Source organism: Physeter macrocephalus, chromosome 4, assembly GCF_002837175.3.
Source record: "Physeter macrocephalus isolate SW-GA chromosome 4, ASM283717v5, whole genome shotgun sequence".
In the NCBI taxonomy this organism is placed as follows: domain Eukaryota; kingdom Metazoa; phylum Chordata; class Mammalia; order Artiodactyla; family Physeteridae; genus Physeter; species Physeter macrocephalus.
The window spans coordinates 1,521,278-1,538,494 of NC_041217.1; the positions used below are offsets into that span (position 1 = coordinate 1,521,278).

A 17,217-nucleotide genomic window follows, 5' to 3' on the forward strand; every position below is an offset into this window, starting at 1 on the left:
TCTCCCGTTGCGGAGCACAGGCTCCAGACGCGCAGGCTCAGCGGCCATGGCTCACGGGCCCAGCCGCTCCGCGGCATGTGGGATCTTCCCGGACCGAGGCACGAACCCGCGTCCCCTGCATCGGCAGGCGGACTCTCAACCCCTGCGCCACCAGGGAAGCCCATGTTTTGTGTCTTGAGGTAAGTTCTTTCCTTCAATAAACTGTTTTCCACCAGACACTTCCAACTAAACGTCCAAAAGGATAGTATGTCATTTTACAGAATAACTGTGTGTAAGAAAGCAATAAAACCTCCAAATAATGATGTGTTGTAGCAGGACCACATTATAGTATGATTCCACACAGAACTATCTCTTCTGAAACATAATGACCAAATACAGTAAATGTTTGAACTGTGCTAATCTATAAGTTGCATACCACCCTAACGTCCAGGCCCAAACAGAATTCCAACATAAGAAAAGAGGGTCATTGCCTTAATTTTAAATCTCTTAACGAAGATTAGAAGCCTCATTCAATTTAGAAAAACCACTCAGCACTGCTTCAGTTGATGAAATGCTGGAATAACAATTGTAATTCCAAGGACTATGTTGTGTTGCTTTAGACATTCCAAGGGGACTAGAGAACAATGCTGAATAAAACAATGAAGGGGACAGTCTAGCCTGGTGGAAAGACAGACTGAGTGGCCTCAGAGGGCTTGTCCAACCCTTGAGCTCTGTGACACTTCAGGGGCTTCTCACAGGTTCATGAAAGTTAATAAAAATGGTTTTGTCATATTCTTTTTAAAAAAATCTATTAATTATTGTAGTTTAGAACAACATTACATGGTCTTTACTACAAGGTGTTTTTTTTAACTGATTCAGGAGGACCCCAGGTACTTTTCTGCAGAGGAAATTCTCTAAAAGAAAACAAATTACCACTTTTTCCAGGCAACTATCTTAGCTCTTTCTAAATCCCAAATGGAACTAAAACTACGTTATGTAAAAGATGCTTGCCAAGAGCATGATTGGGTTTTGATCAAAGGTCTTATCGAAACACACACTTTCCTAATTGCATCCTTTCCCAAAACTTCTTACAATAAAAAGTGAGGACATAACTAATGAAGGGAGAAAGTCAGGCTCTACATAACATGTTCGGTTTGCTTTACCTGGTGTGTGTGTTTTCAGAATTTGTAAAAAAAACAAAACAAAAGAAACAACCTACCACCACAACAATCCCTTGAAGCAAAGTTGTATGACGAATAAAGTGTTCCAGCCAAGTTATACATCTCTGCAAAGGGAGGTCTGAATGGCAAGTGCTGGGCAGGACGGAGCCCTCAGGGCAGCAGAGCCCCTGGAACAAAGAAGCATTCAGGAGTCTCCAGGCCACTGCACGCTCCAGTCTGTCACTAGCTAAACATGAGGCTGCTGGAGCTGTTAGTGGGGTTTGCCTGGAAAACTCAAAGGCATGCAAAGAAACACACTGAAGTGTGCCTGGCATCTGCCAATGCACTGCACTTCTGATAGACCAAATATTATTTTGGCACACGTATTATTTCATTAGCTAATAATGAGCTTTTACCATTCAGCAAAACTAAGACACTACAAGCTAGAGTGTATCATGCTCCCAATTTGGTTTTTGTTTGCTTTTTTCCTTTAACTTTACATTCTGTCTTAAAGCACATAACCACTTCCTAACCATCAATGCCAAACAATCATCAAAACCCACAGTTTACTGTTTAAATTTGATATGTCACTTTTTTTAAAAAAGGCAATCATGGGCTTCCCTGGTGGCGCAGTGGTTGAGAGTCCGCCTGCCGATGCAGGGGACGCGGGTTCGCGCCCCGGTCCGGGAGGATTCCACAAGCCGCGGAGCGGCTGGGCCCGTGAGCCATGGCCGCTGAGCCTGCGCGTCCGGAGCCTGTGCTCTGCAACAAGAGAGGCCACAACAGTGAGAGGCCCGTGTGCTACAAAAAAAAAAAAAAAGCTAATCTTAAAAAAAAATTAAAATTAAAAAAAGGCAATCATTGCAATCATCTTGGAGGTGTGCAGAGGCCAGCTTCTCCTCTGCAGGTTGTACTTTTATTTTAGGGCCTAATTAGAGAAGATTCCTTTTTGATACTTTACTGGATTTCAAGGAATGAGTTACAGAGAATGTCTTCCCGGAAAAGCAGAAATAAAAATAGTATAAGAATGGATTAATGTAACAGTTCTCAACATGTTTTATTCTCAGCTGTCCATTTTTAATTCCCTATATCATGTGTCAATTTAAATACCTAAAACAGAAGAAGCATGCCCAATTAGCCTTTTTAAGGAAGCCTTAAAAATACGAGGAGGAGACTACACAGGTGTAGAAGTTTAACTCACTATGTCCCTCTACTGCCATTTTTGGGTTTTTCTCAGCCCGGGTGTGTCCCTTAAACTGCCCTCGCACCCCACCCTCACCCAGCACCCCTTCGTGGCAGGTGGAGACCCAGGTGCATGAGGTGGTGCTGTGAAGAGAAAGAATCACTGCATCCAGGTGCCCTCAGGGCCATGAGTTCTTCCAGCTCTGCACTTGACCACAGGGTGACTTACCTCCCTGGGACTCAGTTTTCCCATTTCGAAGTAGGGTGTTGAAGAAGGCGTTAGGGATGGCCTAAGTTAAATTAAATCACATTTGGCATCTAAGTCTGCCTTTTAAAATAGCTTCTATCATTACGTAAATAATTACCCACTCTATACATATATACAGTGGAATACTACTCAGCCACAAAAAAGAATGAAATGATGCCATTTGCAGCAACATGGATGGACCTAGAGATGATCATACTAAGTGAAGTAAATCAGAGAGAGAGACAAATATTATATGATATCACTTCCATGTGGAATTTAAAATAGGACACAGATGAACTTATCTACACAGCAGAAGCTGACTCACAGACATAGAGAACAGACTTGTGGTTACCAAGTGGGAGGGGATTGGGGAGGGATGGAGTGGGAGTTTGGGATTAGCAGATGCAAACTATTACATACAGAATTGATAATAACAAGGTCCTACTGTAGAGCACAGGAAACTATATTCAATATCCTATGATAAACCACAATGGACAAGAATATTTTTTTAAAAAGTATATGTACATATAACCGAATCACTGTGCTATACAGCAGAAATTAACACAACATTGTAAATCAACTATACTTCAATAAAAAATATTAAAATTGAAAAAATAAAAAAAATTTTAAGGTTCTGAACTTTAAAAAAAAATTACCCACTCGTATTATTTTCAATTTGCTCCCTTTATTTTTGGTCTTGGGCCTGCGTCTTTAAAAGTTATTTTCCTTTCCTCTGGTTCCCTTCTCCTCCTGGTTGCTCAGCTGTATTCCTCTCTCTCCCTAGGTTCCCCGCAAAGCCTGGTTCACTTTTTCCTTCATCATTCTCCCAATTTTATTAAATACGACTGCATCTTCACTCTTTCACCCTAGTAAAGTAATTTTGGAAAACACTGCTTGATTTTAAATGATTTATTCATTTTCTGTGTTATAAGTAGAAAATGTTAGCATTAAATCAATGTATCATAAGACATTCCTACTCAAGTTCAAAATGTTAGAATAATAGGACTTGTATTCAGCAACTACTGCAACTATTTGAAGGTATAAATCAGGCAGGACTGGTTTTGCTTTGTTTTAAAATGTTTCAGGGGCTTCCCTGGTGGCGCAGTGGTTGAGAGTCCGCCTGCCGATGCAGGGGACGCAGGTTCGTGCCCCGGTCCGGGAAGATCCCACATGCCGCGCAGCGGCTGGGCCCGTGCGCCGTGGCCGCTGAGCCTGCGCGTCCGGAGCCTGTGCTCCGCAACGGGAGAGGCCACAACAGTGAGAGGCCCGCATACCACACACACACAAAAAAATAAAATAAAATAAAATATTTCAGGAAACTTACTTAGAATATTTCAAGAACATTACAGAAAGTTACAGAAAATAGCATAAAGTACTGACCATTGATCTTTGTCAAATCTGAATATTTTGCTATATTTGCTCCAAGTTTTTAAAAATAAAATGTTACAGGTACAGTTAAAACCTTCTATATGTTTTCCCCATCTCCTTCCTCACCCTCTGCTTCCCATGTATACCTTATGCACTGAACGTTTTTTCCCTTACTTCTTTTTATAATTTTATTACATATGAATGTGTAACAAATAAAACACGTTACTGACATATGCTTTTAAATTTTATATTAATGATATCAGACCATCTTTCAATGTTAACATTTACCCATGTTGACCCACTTAACTCAAGTTCTCTCATTTTGATTGTTGTATAGCATCCTTTTATATGAATATACTACGGTTTATTGATCCACTTTACTATTAGTGGATATTTAGGTGGTTTTCTAATTACTTGCTATTGCAAACAGTGTTACAGTAAATATCCTTGTACCTGTTTTCTTGGGCACGTGTGTGAGAGTTGCTGGGGGTTACAAAGATGCACCTTTTCAACCTAAATATGTATTTTTCAATGGCTCTCAAAAGTGTGTGAGCTCCAGGGGACTTCCCTGGTGGCGGGTGCAGTGGTTAGGAATCTGCTTGCCAATGCAGGGGACACGGGTTCGAGCCCTGGTCCAGGAAGATCCCACATGCCGCAGAGCAACTAAGCCCATGTGTCACAACTACTGAGCCTGCACTCTAGAGCCCATGAGCCACAGCTACTGAGCCTGTGTGCCATGACTACTGAATCCCGTGTGCCTAGAGCCCGTGCTCTGCAACAAGAGAAGCCACCGCAATGAGAAGCCCACGCACCACAACGAAGAGTAACCCCCGTTCGCCGCAACTAGAGAAAAGGCTGCATGCAGCAACAGACCCAATGCAGCCAAAAATAAATAAATAAATTAATTAATTAAAAAAAAAAAAGATGTCTCCTCGGTTGTAAAAAAGTGTGTGCGTTTCTCCTGGTCCACATCCGTACCAGCTCTTGACATCATCAGATGTTTACATTTTTTCTGATCCAATGTATGGAAATGCAAGATCATTTTCGTTAGAATTTGCATTTCTCTGATTGCAAGTGAGTTGGATCATTTTTGTTTCATGTTAATTGAATTTCTTCTGTGACTTGCCTATTTTCATCCTTTACCCATTTTGCTTTTGAGTTGTCTTTATTTAGATTTTTCCTTTGTGCATTGTGTGCGATAGATATGTTATTTTATTTTTTCCCACATGATTGATCAGTTTTGCCACCATCAATTATTGAAGCGTTTGCCCTTTCCCCGCAAATTTGTAATGTCATATGCAGTTTCCATGTAGAAATGGTTTCATTTAGCAAATTTTTTTTGGTGTTTTTCATCTATTTTCCCATCACTGAACCAATATTAATCACAATAGCCACAGTCATAACTTATAATAAGCTTTCTTACATGGCAGGGAAAATTCTTTTACCTTGTTTTTTTTCTCTGAAAGCATCTCTTCATATAAATTTTAGAATTCATTTGCAAAAACCCTGTAGAGATTTTGGTTGGAAATACTGTGAGTTCAGAGATTCACTGGAAGAGAATGGACATTTTTACAGTATTGAATCTTCCAATAAACAAGATATAGCTCTACATTTATGTCTTTTATTTATTTTGATTAGTCTCAGATTTTTTTTTTACAGGTTCCCAATATGTTTTGTTAGATTTACTCCTAAGAATCTTATGGGTTTGGGTACTATTATATTGATGATATGTAGAAATGCAATTTGGTTTTCTAAAACTCTATTTTTAGTTCTAGTAATTTATTGATTCTCTGGATTTTCTACGGTAACTGTGATAATTGGTCATTTGGGAATTATTATAGTTTCTTTTTTTCCAACTTTTGCACTTTTCTTTTTTCATCTCTTATGGCTGAGGCTTAAACTTCTAATACAATGATGAATGTAAGTTGTGATAACAGGTACCTTTGATTTGTTCTTGACTTTAAAAGTCATGCTTCTAACAATTCACAACTAAGTACCATGTTTGCATAGGGTTTTGGTAGATAACCTTTACCAGATTAAGGAAGTTCCTTTTTATTCAAAAAGCTTTTTGTTTTGTTTTAATCAAAAGTGAATATTATGACTTGTGGTGTGGGCTACATTCATATATTTTTGCACTTATGCTCATAATTGAGATTATCTCTAAGTTTCCTTCATATTCTTTCCACAACATAAAGATTACACTAGCTTCATAAATTTTGTCGGTACACATTCTTTTTCTAGGAACTGAAATTGATTCTGTAAAATAGGATTATCTCCTTGTTGGCAGTTTGACTGAACTTTCCTGTGAAACTGTCCAGGCCTGACAGTGTTTTTGTAGGAAGGATTTTAACCTTTGAATTAATGTATTTAAAGGTTAAAAGTCTATTCAGGCTTCCTACTTCTCTTGAGTCAGTTTTGATCAGTTACATTTTTTTCTAGGAAAATTTTCCCTTTCATTTATATTTTCAAATTTTTTACATAGACGTGCTCATAGCATTTTCTCATTACTATTTCCCTTTTCTCATTCCCAATATTTCTTGTGTTTTTCTCTTATTTTCTGATTAGTCTTGCCAGAAGCATGTCTATCTCATGAATAGTTTTAAAAAGTAACTTTTGGGGAATTCCTGGTGGTCCTGTAGTTAGGACTTGGCACTTTCACTGCCAGGGCCCGGGTTTGATTCCTGGTCAGGAAACAAAGACCCCACAAGCCATGCAGCGCAGCCCAAAAAATATGTAAATAAAATAAAAACTAACTTTTGTTTTTATTGATCTAGTCTCCCTTTGTTTCCTATCTTGTTAATGTCTGCTCTTACCTTTATTTCCTTCATTCTGTTTTCTTTGGGTTTACAGTGCTGTTCTCTTTATTACTTCTAAAGTTGATTCTAGCTCACTAATCTTTACTTTTTTCCTTTTTTAATGTGACTATTTAAGGCCATAAATTTCTAAGAACTCCTTAGTCTTTGACCCACAAATGTTGATGCATATTATTTTTCAGTTATAAGAATTGTCTAGTTTATATTACTTCTTTCTTGACATGATAATTATTTGTGTTTTTATTAAGAAAAATTTCAAAGCATTATGTTCAGAGAGCACATCCTATGTATGATATTATTTGATATGTGTTAGGATTTTTATTGTGCTCCTGTGTGATGTATTTTATATATGTTCCATGCATGCTTGGACAGATTGGATTTTATCTAATTATTTGTTGCAAGGTTCTTTATATGTGCATTTGATTAAGGTTGACACATGTGTTTTTCAAACATCCGTATCTTTTCCCATTTTTGTCTGCTTTCCATATCAATTACTGAGAGAGGAATATTCATACCTCAACAATATGCTTGTTCATGTTTCAGTTTCTCCTTGTACTTTGGACAATTTTGGCTTTGTATACTCTGAAGCTATGTTATTAGGTGCCTGCAAGTTTAGAGTTATTATATTTTTCTGGAAAATTGTTTCCTCTTTTCTTTGGATAGTTACCCTCTTAGTCCCTGATAATGCTTTTTGGCTTAATCATGGAGCTTTCTTTTGTTAGAATTTACCTAACATAGCTTTTCCCATCTTACCTTTTCACCCTTTTGGTGTCCTTACATTTTAAGTTTCCTGCTTATTGAAGAGAGACAAACAGGTCGTCCTTGAGGCTCATTCCCTCCTACATTCGGTAGCTTAAGGAGGAAGTAGCTCAGCAGATTAACTCGATGGAAGGACAGGCTGATACCACGTCCTAGTAGTGCCAGCTTCCTCTTCCTAATACGTCCATTTCTTCCAAGAAGGTCCCACTGTTTTGCTGTAAAATAGATGTTCCTTGCCTCTCCTTCCAACATCCTTAGAAATATGTAGAACAATAAAGGGGGGGCCTCTTTTTGGATCCTGTGACACATCACAAAGTCCCCACTTGAGCACATTTCTCTGGGGGATAATGAGAGATGGAAAGATCGTGTGCCCTCTGTTGTTCTCAGCCTCTAAGTTTCCTCAACAAACAGCACTTTAATTTTCCATCACAGGTACCTAGTGGTATATATTAGTCTGCTCAGGCTGCCAGGACAAACACCATAGACTGGGTGGCATAAACAACAGAAATTAATTTTCTCCTAGTTCTGGAGGCTGAAAGTCCATGATCAAGGCTCCAGAAGACTCAGTTTGTGGTGAGAGCTCTCTTCCTGGCTTGCAGACAGATGTTTTCTCGCTGTCTTCACAAGGCCTTTCCTTGGTGTGCACATGTGCACACACGTGCGCACACACACACATACACACACACACACTCACACACATGCCAAGCTCCCTGATGTCTCTTCTTATAAGAACGCTAATTCTATCAGATCAGGGCCCCACCCTTATGACCTCATTTAACCTTACTTCTTCCTTAAAGACCCCACCTCCAAATACAGCCATACAAAAGGCTTGAGAAAAACTCCAGTATAAGCAGTGAGAGGTAAGGTAAATGATGTAAGGTTATTGTTATATTTATTTAAATTTAGAGAATTTATCAGAAACATTTAGTCAAATATCTCCTAATAAATTTGGTATGAAAATCTGAACACGTGCTAAGTCAACTATCATATGAAGCGTTAATCATTCTGTTATTACTCTAATGTTAGCCAAGAAGGGTTTCATCTTGCATAACATCTATAATATACAGCAAAGTAGATGAGGAGATCATCTTAATGCATTCTGTAACTCATTCCTTAAAATTAAATATCAATTATAATTGTTTTGCCTAAATTCTAAAGTGTCTCTTAAAGGAAATTTAGAATTACTACTCTTTTTTAAAAAATAAGTTTATTTATTTATTTGTTTATTTTGGGCTGCGTTGGGTCTTCGTTGCTGCACGCGGTCTTTCTCTAGTTGTGGAGAGCAGGGACTACTCTTCACTGTGGTGTGCAGGCTTCTCATTGCGGTGGCTTCTCTTTGTTGCAGAGCAAGGCCTTCAGTAGTTGTGGCTCGCGGGCTTAGTTGTTCCGCACACGGCATGTGGGATCTTCCTGGACCAGGGCTCAAACCCGTGTCCCCTGCATTGGCAGGCGGATTCTTAACCACTGCGCCATCAGGGAAGTCTTGGAATTACTACTCTTAGTCAATATTCAGAGAGGGAAATTTTGATGACAAATCAATAACATATTGCTTTAAATATTTTATAGAAAGTGTTTTAAACAAGATACTTGAAATGATAATCATTTTTTCAATAATCAATTTCCAGTACTTGCATTTAGGTGCAACTTTGCCTACCAAAAACCTTGAAAGAGCCGACGGACATCTACACTAGCAATAAAAACTGTCATAAGTCCTTTAAGTGGTGCTTGGGTGAAATCAACTTCTAAATACTCAGCTACAATGACATGGCAGGGTTTCTTAATCAGAACTGTTTTGGTTTTGCGCAATAGAAATCTACTCAAGCCATCTTGAAAATATACTATATAAAGGGTTTATTATAAGTAATTAGGTTATCACAAGGAACCTCAAGAATGGGGCAGTGTGAAGAATTAGACAACTAAACAAGAAAACTTTATTAGAAAACTAAGCCTCTGCATTCTTACCTGGGGACTCTGTGGCCTCCTGTGTTCATCACGTTTGTCTCTGCGGACCTCTCTCCCTGTGTTCATAGTGAAACACTGGCCCCCATTCGCTCTCAAGTATAATCACAACGTAGACCTGAAAATGTATGAAAGGGCTCTCTAATTTCAGGTAGTCATATCTAACAACTAGGCTCAAGGCTCAGGAGTAAAGGTGATTTTTTCAACAATTATCTAAAAAGTTTAGAATTCTTATTTTCATTCACCAAACTCAGGAAGGAAACTATTAATTTTCGAGTTGGTTTATCGCTGGAGTTTCATGAGATTAAATGCAAGTCTGTGGGATGTGATGGTTTCTTTTTCCAAACCACCATATTTGGAAATATAAGACATGCTCCAATTTTACAAAGAAATCTTTCATTGGAAAAATTAAATACTTGTCATCACACGTGTATTGATCCTGCCTTGCTCTCCGTCCCTTCTTCCCGGGACCCCTTCATCAGTCCCCGGGCTCTGGCCCCCGTTGCTCTTTGCCTGCATCCCAGGCACGACTGCTCACTCTTAACTGTCCCTCCTGAGATACTAGCTGAGGTCAGAGCCCGGGCTTTCCACCACCAGGGACAAAGATCACGTGTCGGACATGTTGCTTTAAACACTCCAAATTAGTTTTAAACAAGTGAGGGGAAAATGAAGGTTTGGCTGACTTATCCGTGGAATAGGCAAATTCAGATCCAGGTGATGACAGATAATCTAGACAATTCCATTTCTGGACTTGTTTTCCTGAATTAGCCAGACAATTAACTCGGCAATTAAAGCTCACCAGATAATCTCATCATCTTTCATTTGGCAGCTTCTCCAGACAAAGCATGGCTACTTGCTTCATTGGGAGCAAATGCTGATTTTGTACTTAACCTGCCCTGTGCCGTCATAGGGCACAGAAGACTCCTGGTGACTAACAGAGAAAGAATTGGAAAACAGGAGTTAGGTACAAGTTTCAACCTTTAGAGAATGAGGAGCCTTTGGTTTAAGGCTCTCCTTACATCATTTAAATCTTTGAAATGAATCACGACTGATTCATGGCCCAGCTATTTTATTTTATTTATTTATTTTTTTACTTTATTTAATTAATTAATTTATTTATGGCTGTGTTGGGTCTTCATTGCTGCACGCGGGCTCTCTCTAGTTGCAGCGAGCGGGGGCTACTCTTCGTCGCGGTGCGTGGGCTTCTCACCGTGGTGGCTTCTCTTGTTGCGGAGCACGGGCTTTAGGTGTGCGGGTTTCAGTAGTTGTGGCTCGCAGGCTCAGTAGTTGTGGCGCATGGGCTTAGTTGCTCCGCGGCATGCGGGAATCTTCCCAGACCAGGGCTCAAACCCGTGTCCCTTGCACTGGCAGGTGGATTCTTAACCACTGCGCCACCAGGGAAGTCCCCCAGCTATTTTATGTCTAAAGGACTGACATCTTGATTTTTAAATTGACAACGGTAAAAAGCGAAAGTCTTTCTTTGAGAAACTGGTATCCTTTCAGATCATTTCTGTATCTCTCCAGAAATTATGTTGCAAAAGGCTAATGATATATAATCAGATTTACAGAGCAAATCAGTTCACATCATTTCATTTGCTTAGAGGAGAATATACTGTTGTTCCTGTCTCAGAAATAGAGAAAGTGGCACAAAGCCCTTGTAGAGTCCTGGCCCACAGATCGCTAGCAAAACAGGCAGTGAGCGGTGGAGCCCTGCCTCCCATGTTCTGACATGCTATCTTTTTTCCTATTTCCTGGCTCTTCTGTGTTGAAACGCTGCATGCCTTCAGTTGGGAAATGCCTTCATTAGAAATACAGTTTAGTCATTCTGGCCTTTTGGAAGTGGTTGTAAAATGACTGATCCCCGTGCTTTGGTTTGTGTTGGGATGTTTCAGAGCTGGGCGGTCCAGAAGATAATTTAGGGGCAGTAGGACTAGCAGGAAACTCCCAGGAGGTGGGAAAGCACTGAATTATCAGCACCATCAACACCACCAACAAACACTCCCAAGCATCTACTGCAGGCTAAGTCTGGAGACAAAAGACCAAAACAGACAAACAAATAATCATGACGGGAACACTGCCCTCAAGGAGTTTCTAATGAGGTGTGGGTCATAAACGTAAACTAGATGACAACGTAAAGTAATAAGGCTAGGTGTACGGTGAGCACATTTTTCAAATGAAATTTGGGTGGTGTGGACTAAGGGTACTTATGGGGGTGGAACCTCTTATTTTATTGCCAATCAGCAGATGAAGCTCAGAAGAAGGGGTGATTCTTAAGCACCTGGGCTGGTTGGTTAGACCTTGTGGAGGAGGCGTGGCTTGAAGGGAAGCCTTCGAAGAACACCGGAGCATAGACAGGCAGAAGGAGGTAAGGAAGGCATAACAACAGGAGATGGCATGGGTGGGGGACTTCCGCGTAATGTTAGTTGGAATAGAGGGAATAAGTCATTAAGAAATAAACTTGGGGGCTTCCCTGGTGGCACAGTGGTTGGGAGTCCGCCTGCCGATGCAAGGGACACGGGTTCGAGCCCTGGTCCGGGAAGATCCCATGTGCGGCGGAGCAACTGAGCCCGTGAGCCACAACTACTGAGCCATGCGGCACAACTACTGAAGCCCGCGCGCCTAGAGCCCGTGCTCTGCAATGAGAAGCCCATGCACCGCAAGGAAAAGTAGCCCGCACTCACCGCAACTAGAGAAAGCCCGCGCGCAGCAACGAAGACCCAATGCAGCCAAAAATAAACAAACAAAATAACTAAATTTAAAAGAAAGAAACGTGAAGAGCACGTAAGGGCCAGGTGGTAGAGGGCTTTGAATGCCAGCTAAGGACATACGAGTTTATAGGTAGCGAATGGGCTGAACTTGGGTGGATGCAATTAGGAAGTGATTTTACTTACCACCACTTGCTGAAAACATACTCCAAATAGGATTTCTCTTCTTCACCCCTTGAGTGACTTTTTGAGCAAGGTCCCTAGTTTTCAGGGCCAACTTAGGGCTCTGACTAAATATAAATAAACACGCCTATCCCCCACATGGTCAGAGCTCCTCTCTTGCCCTCAGCTCAGGCCAGACCTCTGGTTTGGGAGCCAGCAATGGGTGGGCGTCTGGTCTGTTCCTGCTCTATCGCCTCCCCACTACGGCTCTCGGCTTCTTTAGGGTTGGAGACAGGGGCAGGTAGGGATTAGAGGGAAAGTGGCAAAGTCTGTTTCTCACACCTGGTGATGTTTGTAATTCTCGTTTGGCCACCTAATGTGTGGCGGGCATCCAAATGCTGGCTCTTTGGCACAGCACGGAGCGAGGTCTTCGGAAGCGCCACTGGATGTCCCGTTACAGCACTGTTCCTGGCCTTTATCACCTCCATCCCCTGGTGGGTCACCCACAGTATCCCTCTGTAGGGATCTAGGCAGATGGTTCTCTTGGATGGGGTTCTTCCAAGACCATCCTTTCCCAGCTGCTCGCCATGGCACCCGCTTTGCCCACTGGAAACACTGCACATCCCTGCTCCAGAACTGGACGATGCCCCGCGGACAGCAGACTGTTCCCGTTGCTGCCTTTCTTCCTGCCCTGACACCACGGGCAACGCCAGCTCGGCTCCCCACCCCACCCGATGAACCTTCCAGGGGAGAGTTAGACACTAGCCCCTACCTTCATCCTGTATGACCCAATTTCCTGGGGACATTTTCTCCCCCAGCTGTTATGCTTCCACATTAGTAGCAAAACATCCGGCTGGAAAGTGAGATTCCAATCTCACCTCTTGTAGATAGCTCCAATCTCTATAAATGGGTCAACTGGGATCCCTTCTTTTGGTTTGGAGGTGGGAGGGGAAGCAAAATGACAAGACTTTCTAGTCACATTTGAGTTCCCTTACTACCAAGAATCTCACGGATGAATCTCTACTGTTATAAAGGTTGGAAATGGGGGATGGTATTGATTATCGATGGATCCGTTTGCTCACCTCTTAGTCCTGCAGGGATGTGTCCAGTCTCTTTCTTAAATATGGGTGCACTGTCACCCGTTGTCCAAGCCTTGAGGCTTTCACTGAAATATTGAGACAAAATCTCCTCCCACATCCTGTGACATGGGAATTGGGAGACCAAGGAGGAGGAAGACACGAGGAAAGGGAACACATTTAAATTTTCTTCATTACACTTTGCCTAGGACTCTAGTGGTCTGTCTGTGAGCTTCTGCAAAGCGTCCTAAACGATACCATTGGCTTGTTGGGCTGTGGCTGCCTGAACTGAACTCGAGCGCGCACTCACAGGCCCTAAAGACTGCAGTCTTGTCTCTTTGCATCATCGGTATCTTACGTCCAGCCACACGAGTCCATCTTCCTCTTTCCTGCTTCGCATTAAGAATCGTTCTGATGCTTTATTTTCGAGCAGTTGCTATCTAATATTCTTCCAAGCTGAGCTTAAATGAATATCTATGCACCTAAATGTGGGTATTATTTTATCTCCCAAGTTATGTTCCTTAAAGTAAATCTGTTTTCAGCCACGAACGCCTGTATCCCATCTCCAAAATGAGTTTTCAGTACATTCCTCTTTGATGTGTGCTCTCCACGCAGATTATGGCATGCATCTGAGGTGTCATGTGGGAAAACTTGGGGTTTAGGTTTTTTTAATTTTTAAAAATGTGTTGAACATTATAGCAGTAGTCCATGCTTCTAATAACAAGTGCAATAACCTGGAACGAACATATATAAAAGACAAAAGCTAATTGTCCCCTCTTTTTCTACCTCTGCCCCAATGCCATCCATTCACTGCAGCTACCCTGAGATGACCAACGTCAGTATTTTGTTAACACGTATACAAATATATATTCAGATATGCTGGGGGTTTATCTGTTATCATACTTTATACAGTTCCAGATTTTCCAAGATTCAGTACTGAATCCCAACTTTAAGTACCCTCAGCCCGCGCAGCCCGACTTACTTTTTTTTAATCTGACAGTTTATCATAGATTTCTCTGCAAGTTAGTAGATCTATGTCTATAAAAATGTTTTCTAATTTCTTCATACATAATATCCCTCACACATGCTATTTTACATAGAAGAGTTTATTCTGTGTATACTAGAGTACGTTCACTTTGCTTAGTCTTTCCATATTATTTATTTATCTGCATCCTCTCCTTCTCTCTCTCCTGCTCCCCTATTCCTCTGACCACCCCCTTCTCCTCCAGGGAATTTGTGCAAACAAGATGATGCATATTTTTCTGTGTTTTTCTCCAGGCATATAACTATACCTAGATATGTAGATTTTAAACCATTATTTGCTTTGCAAAAATGAGATATTATATACTCTGCTCTCATACCTTAGTTTCGTCTTGCAATAATGTCTCATCCAAATCCCTTTATGTCGACTGGCAGAATGCCAATGCATTCTTCTTCATGGCTGCATAATATTTCACAGTGTGAATGAATGTAACATATTCAGCCATTCCTCTCTCAGTGGATGTGCACTTTGCTTCAAATCTTTTTCACTTATGAATGACCACATGCGGGATCTTCATTGAGGCATGCAGGATCTTTTGTTGTGGCACACAGGCTTCTCTCTAGTTGTGGCATGCAGGTTTTCTCTTCTCTAGTTGTGGTGCGCCGGTTCCAGAGCGGGTGGGCTCTGTAGTTTGCGGCACACGGGCTCTAGTTGGGGTGCACGAGCTCAGTAGTTGTGGCACGCGGGCTTAGCTGCCCCGCGGCATGTGGGATCTTAGTTCCCTGACAAGGGATCGAACCCATGTCCCCTGCATTGTAAGGTGGATTCTTTACCACTGGACCACCAGGGAAGTCCCCTATTTCTGAGTTCTTTATTCTAAACCACTGAACTATGTGTCTTTCCCTTTTCCAAATCCACACTCTCTTAGTCACTGTAGCTAGATTACAAGCCTTACTATCAGGTAGAGTGATTCCTCCCCTTTTATTCTTCTTTGTCAAGATAGTTTAGCTATTCTAGGACCTGTTCCATATAAATTTTAGAATAAGTTTGTCTATGTCTAAAAAATCTTTGCTGGGGGCTTCCCTGGTGGCGCAGTGGTTAGGAGTCCGCCTGCCGATGCGGGGGACACGGGTTCGTGCCCCGGTCCGGGAGGGTCCCACATGCCGCGGAGCGGCTGGGCCCGTGAGCCATGGCCGCTCCCTCTGTTGTGGCCTCTCCCATTGCGGAGCACAGGCTCCGGACGCACAGGCTCAGCGGCCATGGCTCACGGGCCCAGCCGCTCCGCGGCATGTGGGAGACTCCCGGACCGGGGCACAAACCCGTGTCCCCCGCATCGGCAGGCGGACTCTCAACCATTGCGCCACCAGGAAAGCCCTTTGCTGGGATTTTGATAGGAACTGCATTGAAGCTACAGGTTGATTTGGGGAGAATTGACATCTTTACTGTTTGGTCTCCCAGTCTGCAAACACAGAATGTCACTTTACTTATTTAGGTCTTCTTTTATTTCATCAACATTTTACAATTTTCAGTGTACAGATCATCTACATGTTTTGTTAAATATATACCTAAGTATTTCATTTTCTTTGGGGTGATTGTAAATGGTATTGTGTTTTAAATTTCTTTTCCACATGTTCACTGTTAGTATGTGGAGATACCCTGGGTTTTGTGTGTTGATCTCTTATCCTATGATCCTGCTGAACTCAGTTCTAGGGTTTGTTTGTTTGTTGCAGATTCCTTGGGATTTTCTATGTACACAATTGTGTTATCTGCAAATAGGGATAATTTTATTTCTTCCATTCCAGATGATATGCTTTTTATTTTACTCTTGCCCTAGAGCAGCGACTAGACTTTCCAGTACTACGTTGAATAATAAAATAGTAATAAAAGGGGACATCCTTGTCTTGTTCCCAATATTAAGGAGAAAGCATTTGGTCTTTCACCATTAAGTGACATTTTAGCCATAGGATTTTGTAGATTCTTTGTGAAGATGAGGTAATTCCTCTGTATTCCTATCTTGCCGAGAGGTTTTTTTTTTTTAAATCATGAATGGGTGTTGGATTTTGTCAAATGCCTTTTCTTTGTTAATTGATATGATCATTATGATCCTATGATTTTTCTTCTTTAGTCTGTTGATATAGTGATTACATTGATGGATTTTCAAATGTTGAACCAGCCTTACATACCCAGAGTAAATCCCACTTGGTCATGGTGGATAATTTTTTTAAAATACTATGTTGGAATCAATTTGCTAATATTTTGTCAGAATTTTTGTATCTAAGTTCAAGAGAGATACTTGTCTGCAGTTTTCTTTTGTTTTACTGTCCTTGTCTGATTTTATATCAAAGTAATACTGGCCTCCTAACACATGAGTCAGGAAATATTCCGTTTCTATTTTCTCAAAAAGACTATGTAAAACTGGTATTAATTCTTCTTTAAATGTTTGATGATCTCTCCAGTGAAGACATCTGGGACTGGATTTCTTTTAGGGAATTTTAAATTACAAATTCAGTTTTTTAATGGCTGTAGAATGATTTAGTTTCTCTATTTCATCTTGATTGAATTTTGGTAGTTGGTGGTTTTTAAGAAATTTGTCCATTTCTTTTAAGTTGTCAAACTTATGAACATAAAGCTGTTCATGCGATTCCTTGAAGGATTTAGAGTAGCATCCCTGATATTCTGTTTTGTGTCAGCTCTCTACTTTTGTCAGTCTTGTTAGAGATGATCAATTTTAGTGATTTTTTTTTTAAGAACCAGCTTTCTTTTCATTGATTTTCTATGTTTTTCTATTTCCAATTTCATTAATTTTTGTTCTTTTTTTTTTAAGT

General features: G+C 41.0%; 1 long non-coding RNA gene across 1 annotated transcript in view; it reads right to left on the bottom strand.

Annotated features, from left to right (window-relative positions):
- The window catches only part of LOC102983153 (uncharacterized), a 43,382-nt gene that overhangs the window by 1,033 nt on the left and 25,132 nt on the right, over window positions 1-17,217 (bottom strand). Inside the window, exon 4 of the long non-coding RNA XR_003679292.1 lies at window positions 9,471-9,585. This is a non-coding gene — a long non-coding RNA (uncharacterized lncRNA). The remainder of the gene's footprint in view (window positions 1-9,470; window positions 9,586-17,217) is intronic.